Source organism: Diadema antillarum, unplaced genomic scaffold, assembly GCF_040938485.1.
Source record: "Diadema antillarum isolate AM-2024a unplaced genomic scaffold, OU_Dant_1.0 seq00001284_RagTag, whole genome shotgun sequence".
Classification (NCBI taxonomy): Eukaryota; Metazoa; Echinodermata; class Echinoidea; order Diadematoida; family Diadematidae; genus Diadema; species Diadema antillarum.
This window is the reverse complement of record NW_027272063.1, coordinates 111,988-137,870: the sequence shown is the minus strand read 5'-3', so window position 1 is coordinate 137,870 and position 25,883 is coordinate 111,988. Positions and strand designations below refer to the sequence as shown.

Below are 25,883 nucleotides of genomic sequence, written 5' to 3'. Positions count from 1 at the left end.
GATTCGGATTCAGCACCCTCAAAATAGGGTAAAACCATCAATTGTTCTCAATTTCTCACCATTTAGAAGGAAATACATGGGAATTTCCGGTTTTGGCTGCCATTTTGGCGGCCATCTTGAATATCTCAAAACCCTCAAGGATGCAAGAGTTGCATCATCCAGATTCGGATTCAGCACCCTCGAAATAGGGTAAAACCATCAAAAAACATTGGGTGGACGGTAAAACAAGGTTGGGCCCAAAAAATGGCTTTGGCACCCAGACTAATGTACAGTGTATGCATTTCTTCACAGTTAAAATTTGATAAAAGTCACCAAGAGCACATTATTTGCAGCCTAAATTTATCAGGCTTGTAAAGGGTTTGAAGTTTAATCAGGAAGTGCGGCTACAGTGCACTCCTGTTATAATGAACACAGTTAGTAACGAAATTCCAGTTCCAACTTCCAATGAAGTAAAAATTCAGGCCCTAACATTATCAGCTCTATTTTGTTTTTTTGTTGTTTATTGGTTCGGTTATAGTGAAATTTTAATATAACAAAAAAAAAACTGTTAGGTTTTGAAGACTTCGTTATAATGGGAGTCAGCTGTATTCCTTATATTGTACATATGCAATGCTTCAAATATGCACCTGAAGAGAAAGTCCCTGACCATTCATAACCACAAATTGATGTTCATCATTCTACAATGTAGGTCAAATTCATAATCGGGCCTTGACATTAGCGTTGGCCTAGAAGCTCAGGGCCACTAATAATTTATGTAGGACCATCAAAATTTCAAAAAGATTATGTTTTGCTGGCCTGATCACGCAATTAAGATTCGAAATAGAATTCTATGTGTCCTTCTATTGCGGGCCACTACATTTCTTTTTCGGACCAGCAAAATTTCAAATTCACAGATTTTTAAAGGGATGGTACAGTATTGGTGGAGATGAGAATTGGGCTTTTAACTTTTTGCGAGATACCAAGAAAACACATATGAAATAGTACAGAGCATACCATTTTAAGAGGAATTCAAAGTTTATTTGTTGAAAACCGGGTTTGGAATGACTGAAACATCCAAAACGAAGTAAAACAAAGCGATCGTAATAAAAGGTGGGTCCCATACTTTATAAGAATTGCTCTGTTTTGGATATCTCAGCCATTTCAAAACCAATTTTCATCAAATAAATGTTGAATTCCTCATGGAATTACATGCTCTTTTATATTTCATGAGAGGTTTCTCATTATCTCACCAAAAAATGTTAGAAACCTGAAATTACAATATTGTAGGTCTCCACCAAAACTATACGATCCCTTTAACCCTAACCAGGCCGGGCTTTTTGGGCTCTTCTGTGGCTGGGGGAGGGTTGAATTAAACCCCCCCCCCCAAGATCTTGGCCGTCGATCACGCAATCACCATGAAAATTGGCACATATATTACTTGTGGCGTAATCTACCAAACTACAAAACAAGAAATTGACATTTTCATTGTATTAATTATGCCAATGTATGAATAAAATCAATCATCTTGCTCTAAATCAGAAAATAAAGCTCCTAGAATCGTAATTTTTGGTTATAACATTCTTTTAGCATTCTTAACAATGTACATAAAAAAAAATTTGGTGTCAAAATTGATTTCTTATGTATTGTATTGTTTTATGAATTTCTTATGTATTTCTTTATTTTTCGACCTTTTGGTTTATCATTTTTTTCGCAAAATTTATGACAGAACCTACATGTATTTCAAGCATAATTACAGCTGTATGCTAAAATTAATTGATTTCAGCCAATGAAAGTGAAAATAATCCTATAAATGTATCTTTGAATAAGGTGAAAAAAATCCATATTTCCATAGCACACTTTGAACACAAAATCACGTTTTTGAGCCATTTTCGGTCTGACAGGCATGTATAAAAAGTCATGCAGCATCGTAACGGTATGCCCGATTTTCACAAAAACGATGTCATAAGATGTGCCAGACTTGAAAGTAGAAAGTCAGTGAACGGCGCAGTCAAAAAATTTCGCATGGCGGAATAGTCATGGAAAATGTCTAGGGGGTGATTCAACACCCCCCCCCCCCCCCCCAGCCGTTTTAGGGTTAAGTGGCCTGAATGGACACTAGAGAAAAAAAATAGCATCAAGTCCGGCTATAATGTATTGGTTGCTGTCAACAATGTCAAAATATTTTGCAGAAACACTTTCCTATGTTCTCTCCCCCGCCACTAAGTCGAACATTTTTATGAAGACAGTGTATACAACCACACTCGTATGTCTTTACCATCCAGCCACTTGTGTGGGGTTGTAGCCGTATTCAGAGTGGCTGCATACAGCCACATGCATGTCACTATGCTAGACATACAACCTGTATTCATACAGTAACACACAGAGAAGCTGGATATCGCCACTGATGAGTACGGGGAACTCACTGTGTGTAGCCATATTGACATGCAAAGTACAAGTACATCACACTGCATGATCACCTCGCAAAGTGATAACCTCATTTACCATACCTTCTAAACAGTTCATTTTTCTTCAGTTTTTTTTTTTCACTCCATTCTCATTGGCTTTGTTTTATAAGATGGATTTAAGATCAATATCAAAGCTACAATTGATTGGGGGACTTCCGACTGATCATCAATTGCAGTGCTACCACAGAGTTTTGGTTCATTGGGACTTCAGCTACTCGCAAGTGCTGCCCTGAAACCTATTTTTCTTATATTCTAGACAACTTAATTTCTTAAAATGGTTTCCAATGCATTCTCACGGTCTGTTCTCTCCACTTTTTTTTTCTTGTCCCAAATGTTCACCTGTTTTAATTGCAAGTCCTCTCGAACAAGATCTTACTTCCTAGGCAAAGGCCTCAGGTTTGCGCACACACACTCAGTCATTCTTCACATTAAACACTGAAATATTAAAATTCTGACACACACCTTGCATCATTCTGCAAAACTTCAGATTGTAAAACAAGCTTAAATACATTGTTAGGATTTGAACACACAAAAACATGCAGAAATAAAGTTTCTTAAACAAAGTTTCTAAAAACAATTTTTTTTTCCCATCACCAAAGTCAGAATGCAGCTTATCCAGCATTGCAGCTTTATTACTGGCAAATACAGTATTTTCATTGTTTTACGAGGTGGTGGTAGCATGCGATGTACTCACAGACATTGCATGTTGCATGTAACACACAGCAGGTTCCCCACACGGCTACATCATCAAGCTTCTCTGTGTGTATAGACAGGTATGTAAATCATAATGTACTCGGCTTTGATCTATGTAGACCGAGGGCCTAACTGTATTAGGCTTAAAATTACAGTAGGGTCTATACACAAGTGTGGATCTATCCAGCAACTCAGGCTATAAATGGCTACAACCACTTTGACCACGTACACGTGTTGCTGGATAGTGAAAGACACACACATACAGTTGTAACTTGTAAGTTGTATACACTGACTGCCTTTTACTTTTATAAACCTATCAAATGACAATTACCATGCAGGCCCGTAGCCAGGATTTTTCAAGGGGGGGTGCGGTCACTAAAAAAACGGACCTTCGGTACCAATACCAATGATGACACACACACACACACACACACACACACACAATTATATATATATATATATATATATATATATATATTCTTTGGACGACCGAACTACAAAAGTTGTATAAGAATTTGCGCGCGAAGCGCGCCGCAAATTGTGAATTTTGACTGTTTTAATGACGTTTTTAAGTCTCGAGGAAATTTGTATTTTTGTCTGTTGCATGCAATCGCGTTTCTGTATTTCATCTAGGAAATAGTAAAAACTCATTTTGCCAGGAAGTTGCAAAGTTTAATTGTGTTCGAGACTCTGCACGCGTAGCGCGCCGCAAAATTGAGAATAGTGATTTTCCTGGTGTTGTTTTAACTTTTATTTTTTCTATTGTATACCCGCGTTAGCAGGCCTGAAGCCAGGATTTTTAAAGGAAGGGGGGATTGCGTTCAGTAACAAAACCGTCCTTTGATACTGTCCCGGGAGGGGTAGCGACAATTAAAAGGTGGACACCATGCTCATACATGGACTTTCAAAATGGCCCCTAAACGAGTAATGATCATATGATTTTTTCGGGCCTTAAAAACAAGTATTCCTTAAATGTTTCCTGCACCCTAAAGAAGTACTTCATCATGATTGAACAATATACCATTTTCCCAAATTTCGGCCTTTTTGATACCCTTTGATTATAATATACGCTCGTACATCACACTTTCCATCTAATCCGTGAGAAAAAATGACCCCTATTACGCGTTTTCTTTAGCGAGTATGGTCACGGTGTCCACCTTTCAGTTGGAGTTTTCCATCCCATTGGATGCTGTTTGGAAGATGAAACATTCACTTTACTATACAGTATATCAGCCGTTGGTATGCGAGTTTGTCAAAAACGAAAATAAATAAGAAAATTTTTAAAACAAAATGAATTGTAAATGTGAACCATTTATATTTTGCCTCCTTGTGGTAGGATATTTCCAGCATTTCCGAACTTTCAAATAATCATTTTAGATTTAATAATATTAAAGGTAGTAGATCCGATTCGCAAACATCTCCAATATCAGTCAAATGTCATATTAACCATCATGCTAAGAAGGTTTTCTTTGTGAAATTTGGAGGTCTGTGAAATTCAAAAATTAAACATCCGTTAGCCATTGGAAGAAGTTGAGTGCAAATTCAGACCTCAGGCTTAGTGCTCAGATGTTTTCCTATTTGATTTGATCTGTCTTACTGTGCACACTAAGATACATACTGGAATGGTTATTTCTTATTTATTAAATTATAGTAGCATATTTGGTTACTAGCTGTCTCTAGGCATTTTCGAATTTGGGCTGCAAAGAGATCCACTACCTTTAAGTTAGAAGAGAGATAAGTAAATAATGATAAAATAAACAAACAAAAAAGAATGAGTTTCTTTTGTAATACTATCTGACAAACTTTTTACTTTACCATTTTACTTCATAGCTCAGCACTTTCCATTCTCTCTCATACCCTCTTACCCATTACATTTAAATGAAATACAACTAAAATGAGTTTGCATGCCTGCATAATACTCTTTGGAAATTATAAGTGAGAATGTTCTTAGGTTTTGGCTCACTTTAAAATGAGAACCAATAGAACTGTCACAACATGAGAAAATGTATAAGTAATAATCAACAGTACATTTCCGAATTTGGCCTGCAAAGAAATCCGCTACCTGTAAGTTAGAAAAGAGATTAGTAAATAATGATAAAATAAACAACAAAAAAGAATGAGTTTCTACCGCCGTATCCAGAACAGAGCCTGAAACGGTGCAGGCTCAAGAAATCGTTTGTACTAATACGTCTTGAAGTACTGTGTGATACTGTTGACTCAGACTTCTACAAAGCTGTAAGTGAGAATTTTAACCCAATCCGGCTCATTACCTGTGTTTTTTTATGAAAAATATGAATAAAGAATGTAAATTAAATAACGACGCGTCACAATGCAGTCTAACGCTCTCACAATGTTATCATACATAGGGCTTTTCCCTGACTGTTTTTACTCCGGAGCTCTTGCAATATTCAGGCTTTTGTAATACTATCTGACAAACTTTTTACTTTACCATTTTACTTCATAGCTCAGCATTCTCTCTCATACCCTCTTACCCATTACATTTAAATGAAATACAACTAAATTGAGTTTGCGTGCCTGCATAATACTCTTTGGAAATTATAAGTGAGAATGTTCTTAGGTTTTGGCTCACTTCAAAATGAGAACCAATCGAACTGTCACAACATGAGAAAATGTATAACTAATAGAGAACTGGAGTAAGACAGGCCTTTCATTTTGTTTTGTCTCTCCTGATCGTTCGTAAGAAATGCTAATTCATGACCACCTTTTCACAATTTGATTGGAGCATGCATTCATAATGGAAAATAGTTGACATAATAATCTATCCCCAGGCATTATCATGCCAACATGTACTTATATACATGTACTATATCTTTGTGAGACGTAGATATAAAATGTCTCAGGTTTTCGATTATAGTAATTTCGAGGAAATTTCTTTAATTTTTATCATATATGTAAACTTGAGGCTATTAGATTTTCATCCACTTACCTCTGTTCCTGTGAAAAAATGCAAGTGTCAACCTCAATGTCATCCACGAATCGCACGTACTCGGGCGGCCAGTGGAAAAAAAAAACACCGGTCACACGCGCCAAGGGCCATGGCATGCAGTGCCAATATAATAATAGCTCGCACAAATTGATACATAACATTTGTGTTTGTGTGCATGGGGACGATCCGATGGTTCATACAACAAAAGGGTTTCGTACAATTATTTTTAACATTGTTAAACGTACTCTTCCACATTTACGTAGCATATAATGTGTCTTTATATTTATTTGGATTGTTATCTTGAGAATTGCTAAAAACCGTTATTATGAAAAAGTGGACCTTTCAGAATTTGGGGGGGTGCGTACGCACCCGACGCACCCCCCCTGGCTACGGGCCTGCCATGAAGTCGCCACTTTTTATAAAGATTATTAAAAATAACAGGTAAAACTGATATTTCATCCTTTGATTATCTCGTCATGTGAAAATTTAAATTCTTACCTTTCTCTTCCATGCAGTTTATGATGAAAACAACTCATAAATTTATGGGGAAAAACACATATTTTTGGCATTTTCCATCTGGTGACCCGACAAGAGTACTAGCATTGAGCTGCCAGCATGCAGCTTGCATACATGTGTTAATGCACCTGCATCAGACCATCAGATTCTCAATCTGGCACCCATGCACACACACAACACATGCAATTCACCATTCACCAGTACTCTCATAGGGTCGCCATCAGACAGTCACATGATATGTGAGATTTAACTATTAAACTTTCCTTCAAAAATATCGCCTTCCCCCTATGAAAAAGTGGACGTGTCCGACCTATCATGTTAACACACTCTTACGTCGATTAGCATTAAAGGACAAGTTCACCTTCATAGACATGTGGGTTGAGTGAATGCAGCAATATTAGTAGAACACATCAGTGAGAGTTTGAGCAAAATCAGACAATCCGTTCAAAAGTCATGAATTTTTGAAGTTTCTACTCAGTCAGTCAAGGCTGGATGAAAAGACTACTATAGCTTGTGATGTCACATGAGTACAACGATATAAAGGAAGAATAAAGAAAATTCAACATATTTCCATTTTTCTCGCATAACAAAAGAACACTCGACTTCTCTTTCAGAAGGCAGGGGGAATAATATTACCCTTAACACACATCAGTAGCAAGTCGAAGAAATATGCACTTTATTCAAAACGTAAAATTTTGTGAAATTCTCTTTTTATTTTCCTTATGTAGTTGTACGCATGTGACATCATACACTGTAGTAGTCCTCTCTTCCAGCAGTGACTGCGCAGATACTTAAAATATTCATAACTTTTGAACGGATTGTCCAATTTTCCTCAAACTTTCACTGATGTGTTCTACTAATATTGCTGCATTCTCTCAATCCTTATGTATATGAAGGTGGACTTACCACTACCTAAGGTCGCCAGAAATTCACATCGCATGTAACGCATGTCACGATCAGAGATCAGCTGGGGCGACGGATTTTCATCGCTCTCATTAGTCTCAAGACATTCCTTATTCACCTTTTTGATTTTGAATGGATTTCAGGTGGCAGATTAACAAAGTTTTTCAAACGCGATGATGCACAATGCATCCTACATTGAAGTATGTCACGTGTATAACACACACGCTAATAATACGTGGCGCGTTATGGGCGGCGAACTAATTCAGTGCCTATCGTTAGTTCGCCAACCCGGGAGTGCATAGCCCTATAGGAAATACACGCAAGTGGTGACTAGGCACCTATACGGTTTAGTTGACGTTACACATGTATGTAGTACAATTGTATGTGTGTGTCAAACATACCAAATTCAAACACAATCTAGTACTGTACAATGTATGCATGATATGTCCACAAAAAATAAAGTTCTTCCCAGCCACACACAGATTTTTCACAGTGATGGAAGGACATATCTTCTCCTTTTTTTTTGACTCTACGTTAAAAAAGAGTCAGTTTTCTAGAGCCGGGAGTAAGTTTTAGAGGTCTACACATATGCACAAGAACTTATGATGAACTAAACACAGCACAAGAGGGACAAACAGCAGAACTGTGTCTGTGACAGATGCATGAACAAGTGCGAAGTGGTGACTCAATGGTAGGTGGTGTTAGCTAAAGTTAGGGTTAAATTGAAATTTCTGAGAGCGCACTGTCTATTCGATTGTCATTGATTGTGCTTTGTTACTTTTGTTTTGAAAGGAGCAAGATTCATTCTCCATTCCACAGCATCATCACATCGCATCTTGCTGATGTTGGTATGTCTAACACTGTTAGAGTCTATATGAAAAAACATCACACTTACCCAGCCTTCTAAACTAGTCAACATGGTCAATGCATAATGCCTCAGTTAAACATTTTGAGTCAAGTTTACCGTGTATGTATGAGGAGCCTTGCCAATAAATTTAAATCGCTTTAATCCATAAACAGGGCCACTAAAATCGTTGTCGGACAACCAAATTCATCTTTTGATGGCCCGATCGGGCAACTAAGATATAACATGGATTGTCATTTATAAACTATAAATTTAAATCACTTTAAATCGCTACCATAACACCTCGAGTGTCACCAAAATGCTACAAGAACTTAATTGGACCACTCTGGAACAGCGCAGAGAAAATGACAGGCTAATTATGATGTACAAAATACACAATAATCTCACTCCTCTTTCACCACAGGACTACACGTATATCATCAAACAGGCTACTCAGTTAACGAGAGCCTCGCAACCACACTCCTACCAGGTACCATATTCGAGAACTGAATCGCATCGCCATTCGTTCTTCCCAAGAACTGTAAGGAACTGGAATTCCCTGTCGTCAGAAATTGTTTCAGCGCCATCTGTGGGATCATTTCGAAACCGTCTAACGGTTGATCACAGTGGCTAGTATTTTCGTCAAATTTTCTATGTGCTTGTAAATATCTGTAAATAAATTGTATTATAATGTAAATAGCACCAGTCTGCAAGAATCTTCAGTCTATTAAAGGAGGCAGACTTAATCAGAAGAAGAAGAAGAATTAGGCTAGCTCCGGCTCCGCTCCGTGCCGCGAGCGCGAGCCAGCTCATCAGCTTATGAAGGTTAAACTACAGTCCTACACATAGTGAAATGTGAGTGGAAAAACAAGTGGTGCTGCATCAAACTTTCGCATTTTTTATAATGTTTCTACAACAAATAGACAAGCTTTCTCACTTTACTTTAGCAAAACGATTGTTACCGAGATTCTCCACGTTCAACGAAGATATGGTTTCAGAGTTGCTGAGTGCGCAGTCCTTCGAAATACTTCGTAGATATCGAAGTTTCAATAACAAAGCAGTAGCAGGATCTTGCTCGCCATTTTGAAACCGTAAGTGTAGAGCACAACGCATGCGCAGAATATTTACCGGTGAAGAATAGATGCCCTCTACGGCAATGACAATATAGGCAAATTGTGCATCATTCTGTGGTACCACTCAGAATAAGGTGAAGGGGTTTAGTACATTGTACCCCCTCCCGAGGGTTACTTATAGGGCTCATTTCCAATTGAGACGGTAAATACTGCATACTCTGGAAGATGATGATGTGCATTATCTACAAGTAATAAAAGAGTTTTTGGAGAAAGGAGAAAAGGGAAGAGGACGAAACTTCAAGAGTGTATAATATACACTAACTTGTTTGGTTTTTTTTTTGTATGGTGGCCCGTTCGTTCGAGCCACCAAAGTTAATCTTTAATCTGGAATTTTAGTGGCCAGAAAAAGATTTGTAGTGGTCCGAAATAAGAGCAAAAGTGACAATCCATGTTATATCTTAGTTGCCCGATCGGGCCATCAAAAGATGAATTTGGTTGTCCGACAACGATTTTAGTGGCCCTGTTTATGGGTTAATGTCGAGCCCTGGCTTATCCATGATTCTGTTTTACTAAGAAACCACCACTGTGTGGTTAAAATACCTTATTGATGCCAATCAATATCAATCAAAATACCGTGATTGAGTTTATGATATTGGTCGAATAGAAATTGCAGTTTTTGGTCGAATCACAAAACAAAACAGCAGACTAAAAAAGTAGAACATTGATAGTAATCTGTCAATTTTTAAAACCTTTTACGAATTTTCGTAAAGGATAACTTATGATAAATACTATTGACTGGCGCGTCTCATGCGTGAAAAAAAAAAAGAAGTAAGACACAATTGAAAACAACGTGGTTTCACATGGACGTTATTATTTGTATCCCCTTGCCCTTGGCAAAAGGACCACATACTATAAAAATAACTATAGCAAAATGCTTAATTACAATTCGTCTTTGAAAAAAAATCCCAAACACAACAATTTGTTTGTTTTGAAGTTTCAATGATTGATTAAGACATGTGAAAATATTATACGCATGAAAGTGGGCACTGTTATCGAGGGGGGGGGGGATCAATCTCATTATACAACAATCTTGATTCAAGTTCAAGTTCAAATTTATGTTTATTTCCATCAAATAAACAGAAAAAGATAATAATAATAACAATAAGCAGAACTTATTTGTTTGTAATAATTGCAAAACGTAAATTAACAAAATAAGTTTATGTGATAATGAGTAACAAAAATGAAGAAAATATAATTGTATTTTTGAAATATCATGCATAGTACAGTGTAAGATGGGAATGGAAATGGAGGGTCCCACTAAAAAGCAAAGGTTGTACCATATGGGACCCTCAACTTATTATGTAAGTCCATGCAAATCGACCAAGCATAGCAAAACTGATCTTATCATTTCTGGTCTCATTTTTACTGTTTCTGGTGAAAATAAAATGAAAACGACAATCGGAACTTTTGTTTTTGCAGAGTTCAGAGATTACCGTTAATCATAACTTAATAAAATTTAACCTTTACACAGTTGGAGATTTAGATCATAGCTTGGCAGACAACTGTCTTAGTATTCTTTTTTTTTTTAATTGGAAAAAGGATTTTGACAAGGAGAAAATAAATAAGATGAAATAAGATTCGTTATTCCGAATGTTCGTCATTCCGGAAACGGAAAGAGGTTTGTAATTCAGTAGGTTCATTGCGCACCTTGGTTTCATTTTCGGATTCACGAACCTTCCAGGCATAACGAACCTTCGGTGGAATAACGCCACAAATATAAGTAGTTCGGATTGTATAATGATGATCGTTATTCAGAATGTTCGTTAATCCAAAAAAGAAAGAAAAAAAAAGAAATGAAATAAAGTTCTCCGTATTCCGAAAAAAACCTTAAAGGTTCCAAAGTTAACCCGAAAATAAAATAGGGTTCGTTATTCCAATGGGTCGTTAATTTAAAATAAATAAGGTTTGTTTTTATACTCAGGTTCGTTAATCCAAAAATGAAATACGGATCATTATTCCGAAGGTTCGTTAATCCGGAAAATGAAATAAGGTTCGTTAATCAAAAAAAAAAATGAAATAAAGTCCGTTATTCCTAATATTTGATAATCCGTGGAGAAGACAAACGTTGGGGGGGGGGGGGGGGATGGCTCATCCTCATGGAGATGTATCAGAGGGGGAAGGGTGGCATTCGGAGGAGGAGAAAATATACCTCTCTTTTCATACGATTGTATTCCAATTCGTCAATAGTATACATGGTATATGATTCAATTCAATTCGATTGTGCTTTTTTTCCACCCAACATAAAGGTAATACAAATGCAAAGTATAATCATAATTGTTTATAATTTGTAAGCATGTATATCGTATGTTATCGTGTGTGTTTGTGCGTGTTTATATACATCGATGCAGGTATGTGTGTGGGTGTGTGTGTGCAATACAATGTTCTCATTGCGTAATATACCATTTTTTTATCACAATACACTATCGTCACTAACTGAAGTATTATCATCGATTATCGAACTTTCGGAATACGAACCTTATTTCATTGTCGGATTAACGAACCTTCGGAATAACGAGCCTTAAATTATATTTTAATAAACTCTTTGAGTGCCACATTTATTGCCTGTCCATGGTGTGTTTTTTTTTTTTTTGTGTGTGTGTCGGATTTGTGCATGCACATTAAATAACGGACCTACTGACACAGAAAGAGTTAATTTCAGATCAATGAACCTTAGTTCCATTTTCGAAATAACAAAACTTCAGAATAACGAATCTTCGCGAAAAAGAAGTGTAACCGTTCGGCAACGAACGTTGTATATCTTATTTTCGAATAAGCGAACATCTTATTTTTTTCTGTTTTGGAATAAAGAACCTCGTGTTTCGGCTTAACGAACTTTCGGAGTAAAAACCGCATCATCAATACTTCTGGTCAAGTGGATATGGAAGTTCCTCTTGTCTTGAGAAGACATAAAACTATGCTTGCACAAGACTCTTAAACAAAATTTCGGTCCAAGCAAGCTGCACTCTAAAAAATGCGGGGTTAAAAATGACCCCGAACGGGGTTGAAAATGACCCCGCATACTTGGTCAACTATGCACTAACCCCGTGCGGGGTCACTTTAACCCCGCATTGCGGGGTCACCCAAAATGACCCTGCCGGGGTTGAAATTCAACCCCGTTGCGGGGTCATTTCTAGATGACCCCGAACGATTTCGGGGTCATTTCAAAATGACCCCGCATGATTGCGGGGTCATTTAAAAGATAACCCCGCATGACTTGCGGGGTCATTAATCCGACCTTTTATGGGCAGCCAAAAATAACGAATTATTTTCACAAATGTGTATGGCATAGGTCTAACGTTTAATAGGACTCCAAATCAGAATAGGAGCCCAATAGTTCCGTAAAACCAAAGTTGAGTTATCTGCACTTTGTAAATAGAGCTGTGTCATGATTTTCCAGATCTAAAAAGATCTAATGTTAGAACTCTAATTTTTTTAAGCACCAATTTTCATTCACGCATTCCAGCACTGGAACTATAATGTTAACGTTAGAATTAGAAATGCGCAATGGTGTACAGCGCAATGCGAATATAGAGGGAATTTTTGCTACGTTGCGTATAGCCATAGGCCTACCTTACAGTTAGAGAGTTTCTAGAATTTCTTTTCTTCGTGGGCCTAGTTATCTAGGCCCTAACGTTAGATATATTCTACATCTGAACTTTTGCAGTGTTGGTCTGCCTGGCTAGGCCAAAAAGAATACCTACAAACAAAATCAAGAAAGCACCAATCTCTGTTTATTTGCCGGGGCATAGATCTTCCAAGTCATTTATGTAGGCCGGCTACATTGAACAAATAACAAAGGTCATGTAGGCCTATTAATACATGTACTAGTATCTCAAACTCAGATTCTCTAACAAGTTAGAGTCAGTCACATTACGGGGGTAACGTTAAAACCCCCCAGTATTACTATTCGGTCATTTAAGCTTTTCTGCAATATTTTATAAACTAAAATAATACATACATACATCATATCTACAGCAACGTATGTGAAATATATCAACTTTTTTAATCTCAATTTTCATTTTTTAAATATCTCACAGAATTTCACAAAATCCCATAAGATATCACCTTGAAAATCCCCCAGAATACGGTCATCGCGATCAGAATTCGGTCACGCGATATGCTATAGAAACGTGTTACCACTAGTATATAGCTATAGGCCCTAGCTACCATTACAGTTTCATACATAGCCTAAAAACCCTAACACCAACGCTGCAAAATAAATAATATAGACAAGGGGTCTAGGCATGTGAATGTGAATGAACAACATAGAAAGAGATATAAGAGGAAAATAGTACCGATAATTACTTTTCTAAACACATAGTAGTCATCAAAAAACTAAAAGATTCACTCCAGATCCAGGCTTACCTTTCGCTTTGCTCTTCTTATCACACGATCCTCATCCCCAAACCATGCCCCACCGGCCCACTCGGCCGGCCAATACAGTACATCAACTGCATACAGTCATGTACTGCGCGAGGCGCGTCGCGTCGCGGCCCCTCATCTTTCCGTGCAGCACACATACATTATGTATCACTGCGCGCTGCATATAGAATTCCATGATTGACGCGAAATTAAATAGTCCCAAGAAAAATCATAATTTTGACATATTGCTTCTCTGAATTACTGAATGAAACAACTTTACCCTTACAAAAAAAATTGCTATGGTATACCATAAAAATACCATACAATGTATGGTACCATACCATACAATGGTATTGTATGGTATCATAGACTTATACCATTCGAATACCATATGAATACATCACAAATACCATAGCACAAATACCATATACCATACATACACCATACACATGTACCATACATATACCATACACATACCATAACACATGTACCATCCATATACCATACATATACCATACAAATACCATACATCTCATTTACATTTTTGGGACAAATTTATGCAAATTTATGCTACCATACATCTACCATAAAAAAAAACCATACAGTTACCATATAACCACCATACACTTACCATATATTGTTAACCATACATCTACCACAGAACCACCATAAATTTACCATATAAACACCATACAGATCCAGCAAGCAGCATATACCTACCATATAACTACCACACATCTACCATATTACCACCATACACCACCACCAAAGCACCATATATCACCATATAGCTACCACAGAAGCACCATATAAGTACCATACAACCACCATACACCAACCAGCAAAGCACCATATACCTACCATATAACCACCATACAGCTACCTCAGAAGCACCATACAACCACCATACACCATCCAGCAAAGCACCATATACCTACCATATAACTACCACAGTAGCACCATGTACCTACCATATAACCACCATACACCTACCACCGAAGCACCAGATACCTACCATATAACCACCATACAGCAACCATAGAAGCACCACATATTTACCATACAACCACCATACACCATCCAGCAAAGCACCATATACCTACCATATAACCACCATACAGCTACCACAGAAGCACCATATAGTTACCATACAACCACCATACAACATCCAGCAAAGCACCATATACCTACCATATAACTACCACAGTAGCACCATGTACCTACCATATAACCACCATACACCTACCACCGAAGCACCAGATACCTACCATATAACCACCAGATACCTACCATATAACCACCATACAGCAACCATAGAAGCACCACATATTTACCATACAACCACCATACACCATCCAGCAAAGCACCATATAACCACCATACAGCTACCACAGAAGCACCACATATTTACCATACAACCACCATACACCATACAGCAAAGCACCATATATTTATCCATATAGCTACCACAGAAGCACCATATACCCACCATAAATCTACCACAAAAACATCATACATCTACCATAGGAGAACCATATATACCATAGCGGTATCATACATGTACCATATAACCACCATACATATACCAAAAAGCACCATATAACAGCCATACATCTACCATATAACCACCATATATCTATCATATAGCCACCATACATTTACCTCAGAAGCACCATATACCCACCATAAATCTACCATAGCGGTATCATACATGTACCATATAACCACCATATCCCGAAAAGCACCATATAACAGCCGTACATCTACCATATAACCACCATATATCTATCATATAGCCATCATACATCTACCATAGAAGCACTGTGTGGTAAAAGCATGGTGATTTTGTGGTAGATGTATGGTGGTTATATGGTGTATGGTGGTTATATCCCTAATAGCAGAAACACATCTTAAAAACGTCTTAAAGACGTATTTTCCTGACCAGTAAGTTGTCGTAAAGACGTCATATAACGGCGCAAATAAGACGAAAACTTGCACCAACGCGAGACGTCGTGATGACGTCATATTTTCACGTCATTACGACGTCTTACTGGTCATGAAATGACGTACATTTGAGATGTTATTAAGACCAGTAACTGACCATAATATGACGTCTTAAAGACGTAATTCTTAGCTGTCACTGGTCATGACAAGATGTCTTTAAGACCAGTTACTGACCATAATACATTGTATGACATGTTTAAAACATAATTCACACATTTAAATGGGCATGAAAAGACGTCATTAAGATGTATTTAAGACCTGTTACAAGTCATGACAAGACGCCTTTACGGCATATTTTGGACATGTTACTGGTCATGAAAAGACTTCATTAAGATGTGTTACTGGTCAGAATAAGTCGTAATACTCTGAAAACATTTTAAAATGTATAAATGTTCACAAAGATGTCTGTGTGATATAATTACGGTGTCAATAATTGTTTTATTTTAAATTCTATTTATCATGTAAAATGAGTGGGACAGCATTAATGCATCAAAAAGACAGATTGTTCTATGGTTACAGTATATTAATGTATAATTTACAGTACTCAGTGTAATGAGCATACTTGTCTTACAACTACACCTGTCAAAACCACCTCATAAACTAACACTCAATCACTAACACAAGACAAAGACTACAATACTGAATCAAAAAATTAAATACACACAAGTTGATTAGAAACGTATTTACATAATTCAATCATGAACACAAGAAAAACACATACATTCTATATCTTGAAAAAAGGAAAACATTTTTAAAAATACACTTTGCTGTTAACATAGCAGTTTCCAAGCACATGTATTGAAGGTCTAACTAGTATATTGCTTACTAGAATCAACTGAAAGACCTGAAAATTTACACATACAGAGTAGAATAATTTAACCACCCCCCTCAAAAAAAAAAAGACCAGTATTTTCAACATTTGGATTTCAATATGCAAATTTCTTACGAATTTTAGGGAAAGTTGGAATTTCATCTAAAATCAATGAAAAATAGAACTCCTTCAGGTTTTCTGTAGAAAAAAAAAAATCTTCCAAATGATGTAATTGATATCCATGACACAAATTCGTACAAATTTTGCACATTTCCTATTTTCCTTTGTTTTTTGTTTTTACAGAATTTTCTGCTTTTTAAAAATGAAAAGGGAAAATCTAGCCATGCTTACTTTAGACAATAATAAAATATAATTTAAAAAACTGTATACCCCCTTGCCCCCAATGTCACTGGAGTGGGGTGATTACCCACAATTTCAGAACATGAAATGGCGGTTCTCCACAAGACTGAGCATAGAATTCATGTTATTGCTGATATACTCTGTTACTGTTTCACCTTCCAAAGCTCTGATACAAACTTCCAATTTTTGGCTTGATAAAATATCCACGTGTATCAAACATTTTGAAAGCCTCTCATAAAAAGCTTATCATACGATTGACAATCTGTAGATGTCCGAATTTTCACACTGTAACATTGGCAATTCGCCGGGGCAGCGGCTGAGCTGCTGCAAGCAAGAGCACAGAAGTGGTCTCAACTGCTCTGTGTTGGTTGTATACCTGCTGCGATGTGGCGTGTGAGAGCCATATGACAGGCGTAGAAGTCCGCATTTCACTGACTGTATATTAGGGAGTTAAGATTGCACCTTGACATACGTTGTAGTCGACATGAACCGATGGCGTCATTTAAGGCTACGTTTACATGGTGCAGTGGACGACGTTCACCCGTCTGAGATGACGTGAAATTGGCGGGTAAGGAGTGAACACATCGACGTACTGTTGAGAGTGAGGCACATGCGCAGTAGCCCTTTTCGTTGCAGGCAGACATGATCTCGACTCCGTCCACTAGTGCATGTTCACTGAAATCTTAAACTCCCTATTGGGAAACCACACACAAGTAGACGTGCTAACTACAATAGGTTGTGAGTGTTGACTTTTGTTCCAGCCTTTTTGCAAAATTGTTTATTCCACACTGACGTAGTAATTTCCATTGGATGCTTCCTTGGAGACAAGATACAGCTAGTACAGGGTGCTGAGTAAAGCTAGCTTGTTACTTGCGAATTTTGTTACGGGGCTTGCTCTGGATCCTGAAATGACCAGTCATGTTGGGGATGCCACAGCTGGTTGCTGGACTTAGAGTGCTGGGAAAAGAAGGGAATGTGAAATGAAGATTTGAAATACTGGTGGAACTTCTTTTTGCTACTATAAATTACATCTTAGCCATATACTGAGTATCAACACAAGAGTTTTGGGTCAATTTAACATGAGTCACAAAATTAATGCTCATCTAAGTTAACATATTCATTACTCTTCTTACCCATCATCGCTAATTTTCTAGGGCAAGGTGCTAGGTAAGCATGTGCCCGCTTGCCCTGGGCAAGTCAAAGTCGGGCAAGTGTTGTGGAGCAAAGGCAAAAACTGATTGCTCAAATCAGGCACGGAAAATTCTCAAAGTAAGGTGGATTTTTTTTTCTCAATATTCCTCAAATGCCATTATGCAGTTAATGAATTTGATCCTATCAAGGTAGGACAAACTGATCATCCAAATGGATGACTTGGTACTCTCTAGTTACTACAATCTTCACACAAAAGTATATGTTTTCATTGGCTTAAATACTCTTCATAATGATCTGACTTTGCAAGGAGAGGAAATTTGTGAAAACTTTTCAGATTTACCAAAACTATCTTTGTGCTTTAGAATCAGTAATGTGATAATCACCTGATTCTTCTGTTGCTGATGGTTGCCTCCAACATGGAATCCACACCTAATCTGTTGCCTTTTGACACCTCCTGGTGGCTATTTCATGATTTTCTGTGCCAGAGATAAAAGTGAAAAAGGTGATCCAAATTGTGACTGAGACCACACAAGACAGTACACAAGTGCCATTCATCTACCAATATTTCTTGTGAGCAATGGAGAGTGATTCATGGGCTATGGATCACTTTCCAAGAAATATTGGAAGATGAATTAAGCTTTAAAGGCTTATATTTTTCCCTTTCTATTCAATAAAAAAAAACTTACGATTCAAAGATCCATGTATTCATTAAGCAATAAAAAGCAAGTTACAGAAAACAATACATTTTCTATTACAAATATCAGTCTAAAATTCATATCTACAGTCTCTTTAAATCAAATTATAGGCACACTTTTTGGAGTATAAAAGTGGTGAAAATCAAGCAAGTTGAAAGCAAGCTTCACATAACACATTTCCATCATATGAATACATTGTACATCATGTATGACAAAAAAAATGAATTAATCTATTCTGCACATATTTTTGATGAATATTAATTGAACTCAAATGCTCTTTCAGTGAAAATGATGTGAATCCTAGCATATTGCAAAATACAGAGTCATAAGTGCACTTATTTGCCTCTTGAGGGTCAAATCAAATGCAAATTTTGCATGTCGATTTTATGCTTATATTACGTACTACCACGGTCATTACTGTATACATGTATGTTGTCAATAGATTTTTTTTTTTTAAAACATGTAAAATTGTCCCTCTCGGGGGGGGGGGGGGCAACTGCCACTGAAAGGTGGACACTATGCTCATTCAACAAAACATGCAAAAGGTTTTTTTTTTCACGGTCAGGCAATGCATGCGCGAACAGTAGAAAGGGTATCAAAATCACAGAAATTTTGAAAAAAGGGTTCGCTTTTCAATAGCTCGATATGTGTTCAGGGAATATATTTTACAACTCATGAAAATCTGAATACGAATACTTCATACGGTGGAAAAAATCGAAGGGTCATTACCGGTACTCATTTAGGGTCCATTTTGAAAGTTCATGAACGAGCATGGTGTCCACGTTGCAATGGCAGTTGCCCCCCGCCCCCGGAATTGTAATTGATGGTGATGAATTATGGGTGCTCGTGTGGTATCATACCTGTGATGTACAAAACCCAAACAAGTCATGATGTCCAGCCTCCAGGACTCAGGGTCAGGGGCTCAGAGGGAGCATTGGTCATCATCATACATGTGCCTTTCTCAACATGAGTGGTAGGGCAGGCTGGTACATGTGTCTCGCATCAGTTCTGCCCTACGTACACGTACGAAGCTCCCATTTGTTGCCGACAAGTGTAGTTCATGTCATGGCTCCTCCAGTCGCCCTCCATTCCTACAAGCACTTTTCATGCTCACTGCTAGCAGCCATACCTTTAAATATGAAATTAAAACAAACAAATTGACAAAAACGATTTCATTACTTCACTGGAAAGTATGAGTTTTGAAAAAAAAAGCCACTTCCTGCATTTAAATTGCCACATCAGCAAAAGTAAATTTGTTTCATGTGCTGTATTTTTATAAAGTTGCGTGTTCTCTATAAATTTCTTAAAAGCCTCAATCAACATTGGAAGGCAGTGTCTAACATTGTTCAATCCAAAATTGTTGAATTGTACTTATCTAAAGTTTCATTATATAAATCAATGCAGATTGCAAGAATTCTTATAGAGAACCAATATTAACGAAAACATTTTGAATCGGCAATGTGACAATAGGCCTCCTCCAAAATCCAAATGCAAATTTGACAGTATTCTGCACATAAATAGTAGTAGCATTATGTTTAATTAGTATTAAATTTGCATTCGACATTTCTAGGGTGTTATGTTTCCAGTTCCTCCTTTTTATCCACGAAACATCACCACATACTTGCATGACAACAAAGTTAAAGAGAATTCATTTTTAAAATAGATTTTAACAATGAACACTATAAAGGCTTCATTTAGACAAATACATGTAGCAGGATAACATGATATATTATTTATTTTGCAATCGCAATGTCACTCATTTATCATTATCACTGACAACTGATATATGAACATGCAATCTTCTTGAGTACACACAGCCTCATACTCACAGGCTGTAACACACTAATATGCATGGGTTAGACTGCTTCGTGTTCCATATGGGCCATGGGCTCTGACCTTGTCCTTGTCTGTAAGAATTGTAACATTGTCATTGACAGTGTCAACAACAATAGATTTAAATTGTGACAATGAATAATATCCTGCCAGTACTATATTATCCCTTCGGTGAAGCCTTAATTATGTTGAACTTGGATTTCTGTTTAGGTTACACATGTTATGACTTATGTACAATGTAGTTGCAAGTTCCGTCTTTGTATTTTGTAATGCCACAGTAGATCTTGATTATTACGGCAAAATTTAGGAAGAATCTTGCAAGTCCTAACAAGCACAATCCTGTCAAGCACAGTCCTGAGCCGATTCCAGTTAGAATATTGTTTCCTTTGATCTAAGGTTGCATTTTCTTCTAACCAGCTAACGAGCTACAATTGTACATCGGTACATGTATAGCCTGCATATTCAACACACCGATCTTGATCACTTAAGTCGATTATTTCTGCGTAAACGGGCTTATAAACTTGCAGTTGCACTGTAAATTACTGCAGAATGTGATTTCATTTTGACAGAAACTGCCCCCACATCTATGTTGGTTACCAATTTAAGCACTAACTGCGACCAGCAGCCCATACGCATAGTGTATGCATGGGGCTGCTGGTCGCAGTTAAGCACCAACACAGAAAATCATATATGGGACTGTGGGAGTAAAAAGAATATTTGCCGAGTGCGAGTGGATGGAGAACAGGCATCAAATAAATTCTTACCGAATTTGACGTGGAATTGTTAGTTCTTTGATGAAACCGGCCTCTTCAGCGAACAGATGCTTTTATGCAGTTCACCTTTCCACTTCCAGTCTCCAAATTTGGCATTCAATCTCCGATCTTTCGAGACGTGTCCTTAGATCGCTTGCGTTGGGGACATCTAACGGTTACAATTCGAACTAGAGATTGTAATTTGTCATCACTGACAAATTAAGGTGATCCGATTTTTTTTTTTTTATCAATGATTCGAGTCCTGATCGCAATAGGCATGACCATACAAGTTTCATCTGTGTTTAGAGACATTGGCCGTGTGATGTTTGCATTCTCATTTAGAAAAGGGAGTCATATCTGCCATCTTTGGTACCAAATTCTGTATGCACTAAATAACGAAGATACAGCAATGAATACATATGACCTTTGACCCACCTTTGCACTCCCAAGATTGCATCTGATGAAATAGTGGTTATTTTGTGAAATGATTCTCGCGACATCGTCTATACGTGTGGAAAATATGGGAAAGATAGGACAGGTATTCACTAAGATACAAGATGAAACATTTATGACCTTTGACCCTAATTTACATACCCAAGATGTTGTCTGATCTAGTAGTTGTTATTTTATGAAATAATGTACGAGACATGAACTAAACATGTGCAAAATATGGGGGTGATAGGGCGTGTTTTTCTTGAGTTATTGCAAAGAGAGTTGCAGAAAGAAAGAAATATCTCAATACATAGAAGATAAGCTTTAATTTCAACCAATTTTTTATCGTAATTCCGACATCGTATGAAAAAACAAAGGAAATGAAACGATAGCGCAAAGTCTCAGCTACAACATATTAAAATCTGGGAGAAATTCACCGAAGGGTAAGTGAGCTAGTGCTCGATAAAGACAATCATGTCAATTTTCACATTAAAGAAAATTCCCTCCCATAGAGATAACACGTCATAACGAAGATACAAAAAGAAGTACATATGACCTTTGACCTCAATTTGCAACAACAAGATGGCATCTGAGTAAAAAGTAGTTATTTTGTGAAATAATCCTTGTAACATGGTCTTTGCGTGTGCAAAATATGGGAAAGATAGGACATGTATTCACTAAGATACAGGGTGAAACACTTATGACCTTTGACCCTACTTTACATACCCAAGATGGTGTCCGATCAAGTAGTTGTTATTTTATGAAATGATGTACGTGACATGAACTAAACATGTGCAAAATATAGAAGTGATAGAGGCCGTTTTTCTGGAGTTATTGCAAAGAAAGTTGCAGAAAGAAAGAAATATCTCAATACATCGAAGATAAGCCTGAATTTCAACCCAATTTTTTGACGTGATTCCGACATCGTATGAAAAAACAAAGGGCACACTTACGGTAGGGTAAAGTCTCAGCTACAACATATTAAAATCTGGGAGAAATTTACCGAAGCTTAAGTGAGCTAGTGCTCGATAAAGATAGTCATGTCAATTTTCATTTCCAGAAAAACTGCACTCCCATAGAGATAACACGTAAACTGGTCAAATTTGACAAGATTACTTTTAATCCATTTTTACGAGGTGATACCGTTATCCAATCAAAATATTGTAATTTTATATTTGAAAGAATATTAAATAGGCTACATCATACTGAAATCTGGTTGAAAATTGACAAAGGACTAGTGAGATACGCTCGAATGAACTTGAAATTTGATGACGTCATTTTGAAAATTTACTTTTTTTACTTTATTAAGAAATTTGATATCTTTTAATCATTTTGTCAGCATTGCCACCCCATGAAATGACATGTACAACTCATCAGCTTTCAAAATATGTACAGAAAATGGAGGGTCACCGTCCATCCTGACGAGTAAAATCGGATTTAAAATTGGCAGTTTTTTGGCATAGTTGTACTGTATATTGCCATTGACGCGCGCGCAGAATTTCAACTTTGACGGGCCCGTATGACCTCATATTGAGTCGGATTGACTTGAAACTTGGTAGAAATATTCCTTGACATTTCAGGCAGCCGATAAGTGTGAAAAAACGGGAAATTTCTATTGCATATGAGCTGTGCGTGCGTATATGAGCGCGCGCGTACGCGTCCGTCCAATTTTTTCAATTTTTCAAAAAATGCTCCAAATGGTCTGAAACGTGTGCAAAAAAAATTTGAGCTCGATTTGAGCATACAAATATTTCAACGCGCGCGTACGCGCACGTTTTAAGATATAGATGAATTTTGAGAATGTGAGTAGAATGCGCCTGACTTGAACTATATGTGACGTAAATTTGATTGAAAAATTCCATTCTATTAATGAGATATGAATGAAAATGTGTTTTCATATAATGACGTCATAGTGACGTCACGGTCGACTGATCACAATGATTTTACAAGATTTGTCGTCTTTGGGTCACCATACATATATGGTATAAGTTTGACATTGATAGGCAATGCACTTTCTGAGCTAACCTCTGCACAACTTTTGGGGAGAAATAAAGAACTAGAGATTGTAATTTGTCATCACTGACAAATTAAGGTGATCCGATTTTTTTTTTTTAATCAATGATTCGAGTCCTGATCGCAATAGGCATGACCATACAAGTTTCATCTGTGTTTAGAGACATTGGCCGTGTGATGTTTGCATTCTCATTTAGAAAAGGGAGTCATATCTGCCATCTTTGGTACCAAATTCTGTATACACTGAATAACGAAGATACAGCAATGAATACATATGACCTTTGACCCACCTTTGCACTCCCAAGATTGCATCTGATGAAATAGTGGTTATTTTGTGAAATGATTCTCGCGACATCGTCTATACGTGTGGAAAATATGGGAAAGATAGGACAGGTATTCACTAAGATACAAGATGAAACATTTATGACCTTTGACCCTAATTTACATACCCAAGATGTTGTCTGATCTAGTAGTTGTTATTTTATGAAATAATGTACGAGACATGAACTAAACATGTGCAAAATATGGGGGTGATAGGGCGTGTTTTTCTTGAGTTATTGCAAAGAGAGTTGCAGAAAGAAAGAAATATCTCAATACATAGAAGATAAGCTTTAATTTCAACCAATTTTTTTATCGTAATCCCGACATCGTATGAAAAAACAAAGGAAACAAAACGATAGCGCAAAGTCTCAGCTACAACATATTAAAATCTGGGAGAAATTCACCGAAGGGTAAGTGAGCTAGTGCTCGATAAAGACAATCATGTCAATTTTCACATTAAAGAAAATTCCCTCCCATAGAGATAACACATCATAACGAAGATACAAAAAGAGGTACATATGACCTTTGACCTCAATTTGCAACGACAAGATGGCATCTGAGTAAAAAGTGGTTATTTTGTGAAATAATCCTTGTAACATGGTCTTTGCGTGTGCAAAATATGGGAAAGATAAGACATGTATTCACTAAGATACAGGGTGAAACACTTATGACCTTTGACCCTACTTTACATACCCAAGATGGTGTCCGATCAAGTAGTTGTTATTTTATGAAATAATGTACGTGACATGAACTAAACATGTGCAAAATATAGAAGTGATAGAGGCCGTTTTTCTGGAGTTATTGCAAAGAAAGTTGCAGAAAGAAAGAAATATCTCAATACATCGAAGATAAGCCTGAATTTCAACCCAATTTTTTGACGTGATTCCGACATCGTATGAAAAAACAAAGGGCACATTTACGGTAGGGTAAAGTCTCAGCTACAACATATTAAAATCTGGGAGAAATTTACCGAAGCTTAAGTGAGCTAGTGCTCGATAAAGATAGTCATGTCAATTTTCATTTCCAGAAAAACTGCACTCCCATAGAGATAACACGTAAACTGGTCAAATTTGACAAGATTACTTTTAATCCATTTTTACGAGGTGATACCGTTATCCAATCAAAATATTGTAATTTTATGTTTGAAAGAACATTAAATAAGCTACATCATACTGAAATCTGGGTGAAAATTGACAAAGGACTAGTGAGATACGCTCGAATGAACTTGAAATTTGATGACGTCATTTTGAAAATTTACTTTTTTTACTTTATTAAGAAATTTGATATCTTTTAATCATTTTGTCAGCATTGCCACCCCATGAAATGACATGTACAACTCATCAGCTTTCAAAATATGTACAGAAAATGGAGGGTCACCGTCCATCCTGACGAGTAAAATCGGATTTAAAATTGGCAGTTTTTTGGCATAGTTGTACTGTATATTGCCATTGACGCGCGCGCGGAATTTCAACTTTGACGGGCCCGTATGACCTCATATTGAGTCGGATTGACTTGAAACTTGGTAGAAATATTCCTTGACATTTCAGGCAGCCGATATCTGCGAAAAAACGTGAAATTTCTATTGCATATGAGCTGTGCGTGCGTATATGAGCGCGCGCGTACGCGTCCGTCCAATTTTTTCAATTTTTCAAAAAATGCTCCAAATGG

The 25,883-nt window shown here is 37.1% G+C and overlaps 1 protein-coding gene and 1 long non-coding RNA gene across 2 annotated transcripts in view; both read right to left on the bottom strand.

Annotated features, from left to right (window-relative positions):
* Positions 1 to 9,427, bottom strand: part of LOC139707922 (wings apart-like protein homolog) — a 78,635-nt gene extending 69,208 nt beyond the window's left edge. Inside the window, exon 1 of the mRNA XM_071619916.1 lies at positions 9,310 to 9,427. The gene's annotated coding sequence lies outside the window, so the exon portion shown is untranslated. The remainder of the gene's footprint in view (positions 1 to 9,309) is intronic.
* A 9,151-nt stretch (positions 9,428 to 18,578) lies between these two features.
* On the bottom strand, positions 18,579 to 21,627 carry LOC139745656 (uncharacterized). Its single transcript, XR_011711902.1, has 3 exons — positions 21,462 to 21,627; positions 19,725 to 19,993; positions 18,579 to 18,645 (listed from the first exon to the last, which is right to left on the bottom strand). It is a non-coding gene; the product is annotated as an uncharacterized lncRNA (long non-coding RNA).
* Between the last annotated feature and the right edge of the window lie 4,256 nt (positions 21,628 to 25,883).